General features: G+C 41.6%; 1 long non-coding RNA gene across 1 annotated transcript in view; it reads left to right on the top strand.

Annotated features, from left to right (window-relative positions):
* The window catches only part of LOC135097178 (uncharacterized), an 18,549-nt gene that overhangs the window by 6,398 nt on the left and 4,651 nt on the right, over positions 1–7,500 (top strand). Inside the window, exon 2 of the long non-coding RNA XR_010265437.1 lies at positions 7,082–7,263. This is a non-coding gene — a long non-coding RNA (uncharacterized LOC135097178). The remainder of the gene's footprint in view (positions 1–7,081; positions 7,264–7,500) is intronic.

The following is a 7,500-nucleotide window of genomic DNA, read 5'->3' as shown; positions in this document are numbered from 1 at the left end:
CAGTCTAATTGTGGCCTGTTGATCGCCCCTTGTATCCGTCGTAAAATATTCAGTTTTGGACCTACTAATCCTCATTCCTCTGCTTTCCAAAGCAACTCTCCATTCTTCTAATTTTCTTTCCAGCTGTCCTCTCCTTTCGGTCACTAAGACAATGTCATCAGCATATAATACACAGGGAAGTTGACGAAAGCACGAAAAGCCGCGGCTCACGAACGAAAGGTCATGAGGTCACAAAAAAAAAAAAAACACTTAGGGGAAAAGATTTTAATGGGTGGCATGAAGTAGTCAGAGGGTGGAGGAGAGGGAGGAACAAGCCCTAAATCATCCGAGGTAGATTTTTAGCAAAGGTTTGAGCGAAGAGTTCAGCTTTAGAAACAGGTGAAATGGCAGTGGTGCCATCAGGCTGAAGTAAAGGAGGGAAAGATGAAGATACAAATTTATTGGAAATGTTTTTTTGTTAGGTGCCAGAAGTCACGAGGGGAGTTAGATCTTGAAAGATTTTGACACTTTCTATTAATGAAGGAGTTTTCGGCTAGTTAGAGAAAAGACTTAGTACGATTCCCGGGCAGAAATATAAAGCGAATGAAATTCAGGTGATGGAAGGCTCAAATATCTTTTGTGGGCCACCTCTTCATCATGTATAGCATGGAAACAGGCTGTGTTAAACCAGGGCTTGAAAGATTTAGGTCTAGAGAAAGAGTGAGGAATGTACGCCTCCATGTCAGACACTATTACCTCTGTTATGTGTTCAGCATACAGAGACGGGTCTCTGACACGAAAGGAAAATCAGCAAAATACCTCCTCAGGTCCCCCAACTAGCAGATGGAAAACGCTTGAGCATCTCCGCCTTTGGGGATCCTGAGGAGGGACTGGAGCGATAGGACAAGATACAGATATGAGATTGTGATCGGAGGAGCCCAACGGAGGAGAAAGGGTGACAGCATAAGCAGGATTAAAGGTTACGAAAAAAATCAAGAATGTTGGACGTATTCCCAAGACGGTCAGGAAAACGAGTAGGGGTGTTGCACTACTTGTTCTAGGTCGTGGAGGATAGCAAAGTTGAAGGCTAGTTCACCAGGATGGTCAGTGAAATGAGAGGAAAGCCAAAGCTGGTGGTGAACATTGAAGTCTCCAAGAATGGAGATCTCCGCAAAAGGGAAGAGTCAGAATGTGCTCCACTTTGGAAGATAAGTGGTCAAAAAAATTTCTCATAGTCAGAGGAGTTAGGTGAGAAGTATACAGCACAGGTAAATTTAGTTTGAGAGTGACTCTGTAGTTGTAGTCAGATGGTGGAAAGCTCGGAAGATTCAAGAGTGTGGGCACGAGAAAAGGTTAAGTCGTTGCGCACATAAACGCAACATCCAGCTTTGGATCGAAAATGAGGATAGAGAAAGTAGGAGGGGAACAAAATTTGTTACCATCAGTTGCCTCAGACTCCTGTGTTTCAATGATGAAAAGAAGATGTGGTTTAGTAGAGGAGAGGTGATGTACTATATATTGAAAATTAGATGTATGGCCGCGTATGTTGCAGAAGTTAATGAAGAAAATGTTGAGGGGTATGTCAAGACACTAAGGTCTTAAGGTCGATACCAGAAGAGCAATCCGACCTCGGGACATTTGTGGTCCCTTCCCCAGATGGAGACTCCGAGGCTGGTGTAGGAGTCGCCATATTACTTTAGAACTTTGAGTGAAGGGTGTGTGTGCATATAGTTTTGTGTGAAGGAAGAAAGTTGTGTTTAGAGAGCAGGCTGTGACCGCCCCCGTGTTGTGAGACACAAAGGGAAACGTTCAGTGAGGTCACAGCTGGGTTATTGATAAGATCACAGAGCTTCAGACATCACTGGGAGTAATTATCGTTTCGGCAGGTGTCTACTGCCTCCTCCTGTAGTGTTTACGTAGGCAGCAGATTGCCTCGGTATAGAATACTACCAACATAATCTAAGATATGTTTTTGTTTCCTATGTAATTCCAAGATTTGTTTTTTTTTTTTTTTTTTTTGTAATATATATTACTGTATTTATTGGTTGAACTTCGACCATTTGACCATTAGATGACGGCACGACAGTAATTGTTTCGTCACCTGAGTAGCTCTAGACGCTATTACCGAACGGAAATTAAAGTGCAAACACTAAAATATTTGAAATATTTGATTACTAAGAGGTATGTTTCGAAACTTGTACCTGACAATTTCATAACGCTCAGAGAAATTATTCTAGTTTGAGGAATAAATTGAATAATTTTCAGTGTTTTGGAGGGTGAGAATAAGTCATTGTACAGCTGCCTGTGTGAAGTGAGTGAGTGTGTGTGGGATTATAGTTTGTCTGAAGATGATGTGAGATGTGTTTGTACCTGCCACGTGTATCAAGGCAAATTATTTTATTTATTTTCTCATAGGGATTTTATAAGTCACATATTGTTGCTGCTTGTTTCACACATTCTGCTTTTTTGACTAATTCTCCTGCAATCACTTACAACGTTTGACTCACCTCCTACTGGTCTCTTAAGTGGTCTTGTATTCTGGGGAAAAAAAGTATCAACTTTTTATTCTTTTTCTGTGTATCCATGATATATATATATATATATATATATATATATATATATATATATATATATATATATATATATATATATATATATATATATATATATATATATATATATATATATATATATATATATATATATATATATATATATATATATATATATATATATAATATATATATATATATATATATATATATATATATATATATTTATAATTAGGTGTGTATGGTTAGTGTGTGTCTGCTAGTCGTGTTCATTTTGCTTAAGGGAAATATTTATTAATAAAGGGATGGAAGGATCACAGGTCATATACTGAAACTCAGTTTAAATTGATGACGTGTTTAGTCTTGCATTATTAATATTTTTGCACATTGAAATTTAGGTGAGGGCAATGATGGAGTACCTTCCTCGTTTACTTCTATGGTTGATCGTTTTGATCCTGAAGAGGGAAAGGATTATGTTGTTCCTTACATAGTGAGGGTCGGTGCTTAGTTTTGTATTAATTATTAGTGATATTTTGTACGTAGAAATGTAGAAGTGAAGGATTAGATGTGGTGCCCTCCTCGTGTACTTCTATCTTCTACAGGGTAACCTTTTGATCCTGGAGAGGGAAAGGTCATAGTATTGTTCCTTATATAAAGTGCGGGTCGCGTTACGCCTGTCTGAGGGATGATGATGTTTTGTAGCAGCCTGGAGGGAAGGGGGGGGGGGAGGGCAGCATTATTTCTCCTTTGTTTCATACTCGACGGTGAATGAAGCTTGTGGTGCACTCTTGTAAGTGGAAATACGTTGTTTGTCGCTGCAAAAATAATAATGCATAGTTTATTCAGTGTGTTAGGGGAGGGTAAATAGGTTACTCGAGTCGGAATGAAGCGATGTTTGTTGGCTTATCAGACACGTGTATTCAGGATGTCAAAGATGAAGGGAATGTATGTTGCCTTTTCCACGTTAGTTAGACCAAAGTAGATTTGAATTTCCTGTTATCAGTTTGTATTTTCTCTTAGAGGAAGTAATTGCTGACGACGAGGTGAGGCAAAAAACTGTGAGTGAGTTTCTGAGGTCGAATGAAGAAAAGTTAAGTTGCAAAATTTATATCTTGTCCAAGGTGATTTTCTTTTTTGTTTAGTATAAGTAAAAATATTTTATCAAATAAGATATCATTGAATGAGACGAGTGGATTCCAGCGTTCCAGTGAAGAAAAGACAACATTATTTCCTCTTATCCATTATATAAGTATGTAGGTTTTGCTCACGTGCAAATAACCAATAATGTCAGGAAGGCAGTGTTTATTGACCAAAGGCATGGGTGGATCCCGGGGGTCAGGAGTGCGGAGAAGTAATCTGTTGCTTTTTTCACAGTCTGGGGTGATGAAGGCTTTCGCTCTCTCGTTTATGTGAAAATAATCGGTCAGGTGAGGTGGTGTGGCTTTGGCAATAACACGGGTGAAGGAAACTTAATTGTTGTTTTCATCCACTTCATATGAAATTGTTTTTTCTTCTTGTTTAAGGTTTTTTGTTCAGTGGCGTGAGTGTGTTGTACAGTTCAGAAGTGGAGAAAATGTCTTTTAAGCATTTTCTGGGAATTTTTTTTTTTTCTTATGCATATCAAAATAATAAGGCGAGGTAGTGTGTCTTGGTCAACAAACGTGGAAAAGTGCAGGGTGGTATCATCAGCATAGGAGTGGATAGGACAAGAAGTTTGGTTTAGAAGATCATTAATGAATAATAAGAAGAGAGTGGGTGACAGGACAGAACCCTGAGGAACACCACTGTTAATAGATTTAGGAGAAGAACAGTGACCGGTTTACCACAGCAGCAATAGAACGGTCAGAAACGAAACTTGAGATGAAGTTACAGAGAGAAGGATAGAAACCGTAGGAGGGTAGTTTGGAAATCAAAGCTTTGTGCCAGACTCTATCAAAGGCTTTTGATATGTCCAAGGCAACAGCAAAAGTTTCACCAAAGTCTCTAAAAGAGGATGACCAAGACTCAGTAAGGAAAGCCAGAAGATCACCAGTAGAGCGGCCTTGACGGAACCCATACTGGCGATCAGATAGAAGGTTGTGAAGTGATAGATGTTTAAGAATCTTCCTGTTGAGGATAGATTCAAAAACTTTAGATAAGCAGGAAATTAAAGCAATAGAACGGTAGTTTGAGGGATTAGAGCGGTCACCCTTTTTAGGAACAGGTTGAATGTAGGCAAACTTCCAGCAAGAAGGAAAGGTAGATGTTGACAGACAGAGCTGAAAGAGTTTGACTAGGCAAGGTGCAAGCACGGAGGCACAGTTTCGGAGAACAATAGGAGGGACCCCATCAGGTCCATAAGCCTTCCGAGGGTTTAGACCAGCGAGGGCATGGAAAACATCATTACGAAGAATTTTAATACGTGGCATGAAGTAGTCAGAGGGTGGAGGAGAGGGAGGAACAAGCCCAGAATCGTCCAAGGTAGAGTTTTTAGCAAAGGTTTGAGCAAAGAGTTCAGCTTTAGAAATAGACGTGATAGCAGTGGTGCCATCTGGTTGAAGTAGAGAAGGGAAAGAAGAAGAAGCAAAGTTATTGGAGATATTTTTGGCTAGATGCCAGAAATCACGAGGGGAGTTAGATCTTGAAAGGTTTTGACATTTTCTGTTAATGAAGGAGTTTTTGGCTAGTTGGAGAACAGACTTGGCATGGTTCCGGGCAGAAATATAAAGTGCGTGAGATTCTGGTGAAGGAAGGCTTTAACGTACCTTTTGTGGGCCACCTCTCTATCATGTATAGCACGAGAACAAGCTGTGTTAAACCAAGGTTTAGAAGGTTTAGGACGAGGAAAAAGAGTGAGGAATGTACGCCTCCATGCCAGACACTATCACCTCTGTTATGCGCTCAGCACACAAAGACGGGTCTCTGACACGGAAGCAGTAGTCATTCCAAGGAAAATCAGCAAAATACCTCCTCAGGTCCCCCCAACTAGCAGAGGCAAAATGCCAGAGGCACCTTCGCTTAGGGGGATCCTGAGGAGGGATTGGAGTGATAGGACAAGGATAAAGATATGAGATTGTGATCGGAGGAGCCCAACGGAGAAGAAAGGGTGACAGCATAAGCAGAAGGATTAGAGGTCAGGAAAAGGTCAAGAATGTTGGGCGTATCTCCAAGACGGTCAGGAATACGAGTAGGGGTGTTGCACCAATTGCTCTAGGTCATGGAGGATAGCAAAGTTGTAGGCTAGTTCACCAGGATGGTCAGTGAAGGGAGAGGAAAGCCAAAGCTGGTGGTGAACATTGCAGTCTCCAAGAATGGAGATCTCTGCAAAAGGGAAGAGGGTCAGAATGTGCTCCACTTTGGAAGTTAAGTAGTCAAAGAATTTCTTATAGTCAGAGGAGTTAGGAGAGAGGTATACAGCACAGATAAATTTAGTATGAGAATGACTCTGTAGTCGTAGCCAGATGGTGGAAAACTCGGAAGATTCAAGAGCGTGGGCACGAGAGCAGGTTAAGTCATTGCGCACATAAACGCAGCATCCAGCTTTGGATCGAAAATGAGGATAGAGAAAGTAGGAGGGAACAGAAAAGGGGCTACTGTCAGTTGCCTCAGACACCTGAGTTTCAGTGAGGAAAAGAAGATGAGGTTTAGAAGAGGAGAGGTGGTGTTCTACAGATTGAAAATTAGATCTTAGACCGCGAATGTTGCACAAGTTAATGAAGAAAAAGTTGAGGGGGGTGTCAAGACACTTAGGGTCGTCGACGGAAAGGCAGTCCGACCTGGGGACATTTATGGTCCCCTCCCCAGATGGGGATTCCGAGGCTTGTGTAGGAGTCGCCATGATTTTAAAATTTTTGAGTGAAGGGTGTGTGTGTTATTAGGTGCTTGTAGTTTTTGTGTGGAGGAAGAGAGTTGTCTTTAGAGGGCAGGCTGTGACTACCTCCTTGTGTTGTGAGACACAAAGGGAAACGTTCAGTGAGGTCACAGCTGGGTTTAATGATAAGTTCACAGCACCCCCTGAACAGTGCTTTAGACCTCACTGGGAGTAATTATCGTTTTGGCAGGTGTCTACTGCCAAATGATTTGTGCTGTGCCTTCTGTGCTGTGAAGTACTGTGTTAATCTCTGAACTGAGAAGCATACTCATTCATACTTATGTGCTGCATCTCTGCTGCATTTCAGAGGCTCTAGTTGAAGTTGTAAGAGTTTCTAAGTGACAGATTAACAATGTTTCCACCTTACTAACAGGGAGAAGCAGCCTTAGGGACATGGCTGATCATGTGTGTGGCTTTGGAAAATATTCATGGTAGGAAGGAAGAGTATTTCTGAATGTGGGCCCTTTTTGATAAGTTACACAGGTATCTAGAGGTGTGCTTATGGTTCAAGTGAGAGATTAACAATATTTCTAACTCATTAACAGGAGAAACAGTCTTGGGAACCCATCAGATTGTCTCTGTGGCCTTGGAAGATAGTCTTAGTAAGAAAGCTGAGGGTTTGTGAATGTGGACCTGACTTGTGAGTTCAGTGTGATGCCCATAATGTGACAGGAACACTGATGTGTGTGTCCCCCTGCAGGTGATGTCACAGAGAGCAAGTAGAAGAAAACCTGGGAGACTTGCAAGAGCCGCACCTCACCGGGGCTCTGCAATGTGTGGCAGCGACTGCAGGAATCAACACTTCGGTTTGTCAGCACACAGTTTCAGCAACCTTGTTCATCAGACTGTTGGTGAAAGGTGATCACTATGAAAGAGGTCAAGGTGTGTGTGTGTGTGTGTGTGTGTGTGTGTGTGTGTTTACCTAGTTGTCATATACAGGATGGGGGGGCTATGGTGGTGGTGTCCCATCTCTGTGTCTGGTGGTGTCTGACTCAGCCATAAATTCCTGCATCACTTCTGCACACACACACACACACACACACACACACACACACACACACACACACACACACACACACACACACACCTTTCTCATCAGTCCATCCATGCAGCTACTGG

Source organism: Scylla paramamosain, unplaced genomic scaffold (genome assembly GCF_035594125.1).
Source record: "Scylla paramamosain isolate STU-SP2022 unplaced genomic scaffold, ASM3559412v1 Contig13, whole genome shotgun sequence".
Taxonomy (NCBI): Eukaryota; Metazoa; Arthropoda; class Malacostraca; order Decapoda; family Portunidae; genus Scylla; species Scylla paramamosain.
The sequence above is the reverse complement of the archived record's forward strand: the minus strand, read 5'-3'. Positions and strand labels throughout refer to the sequence as shown.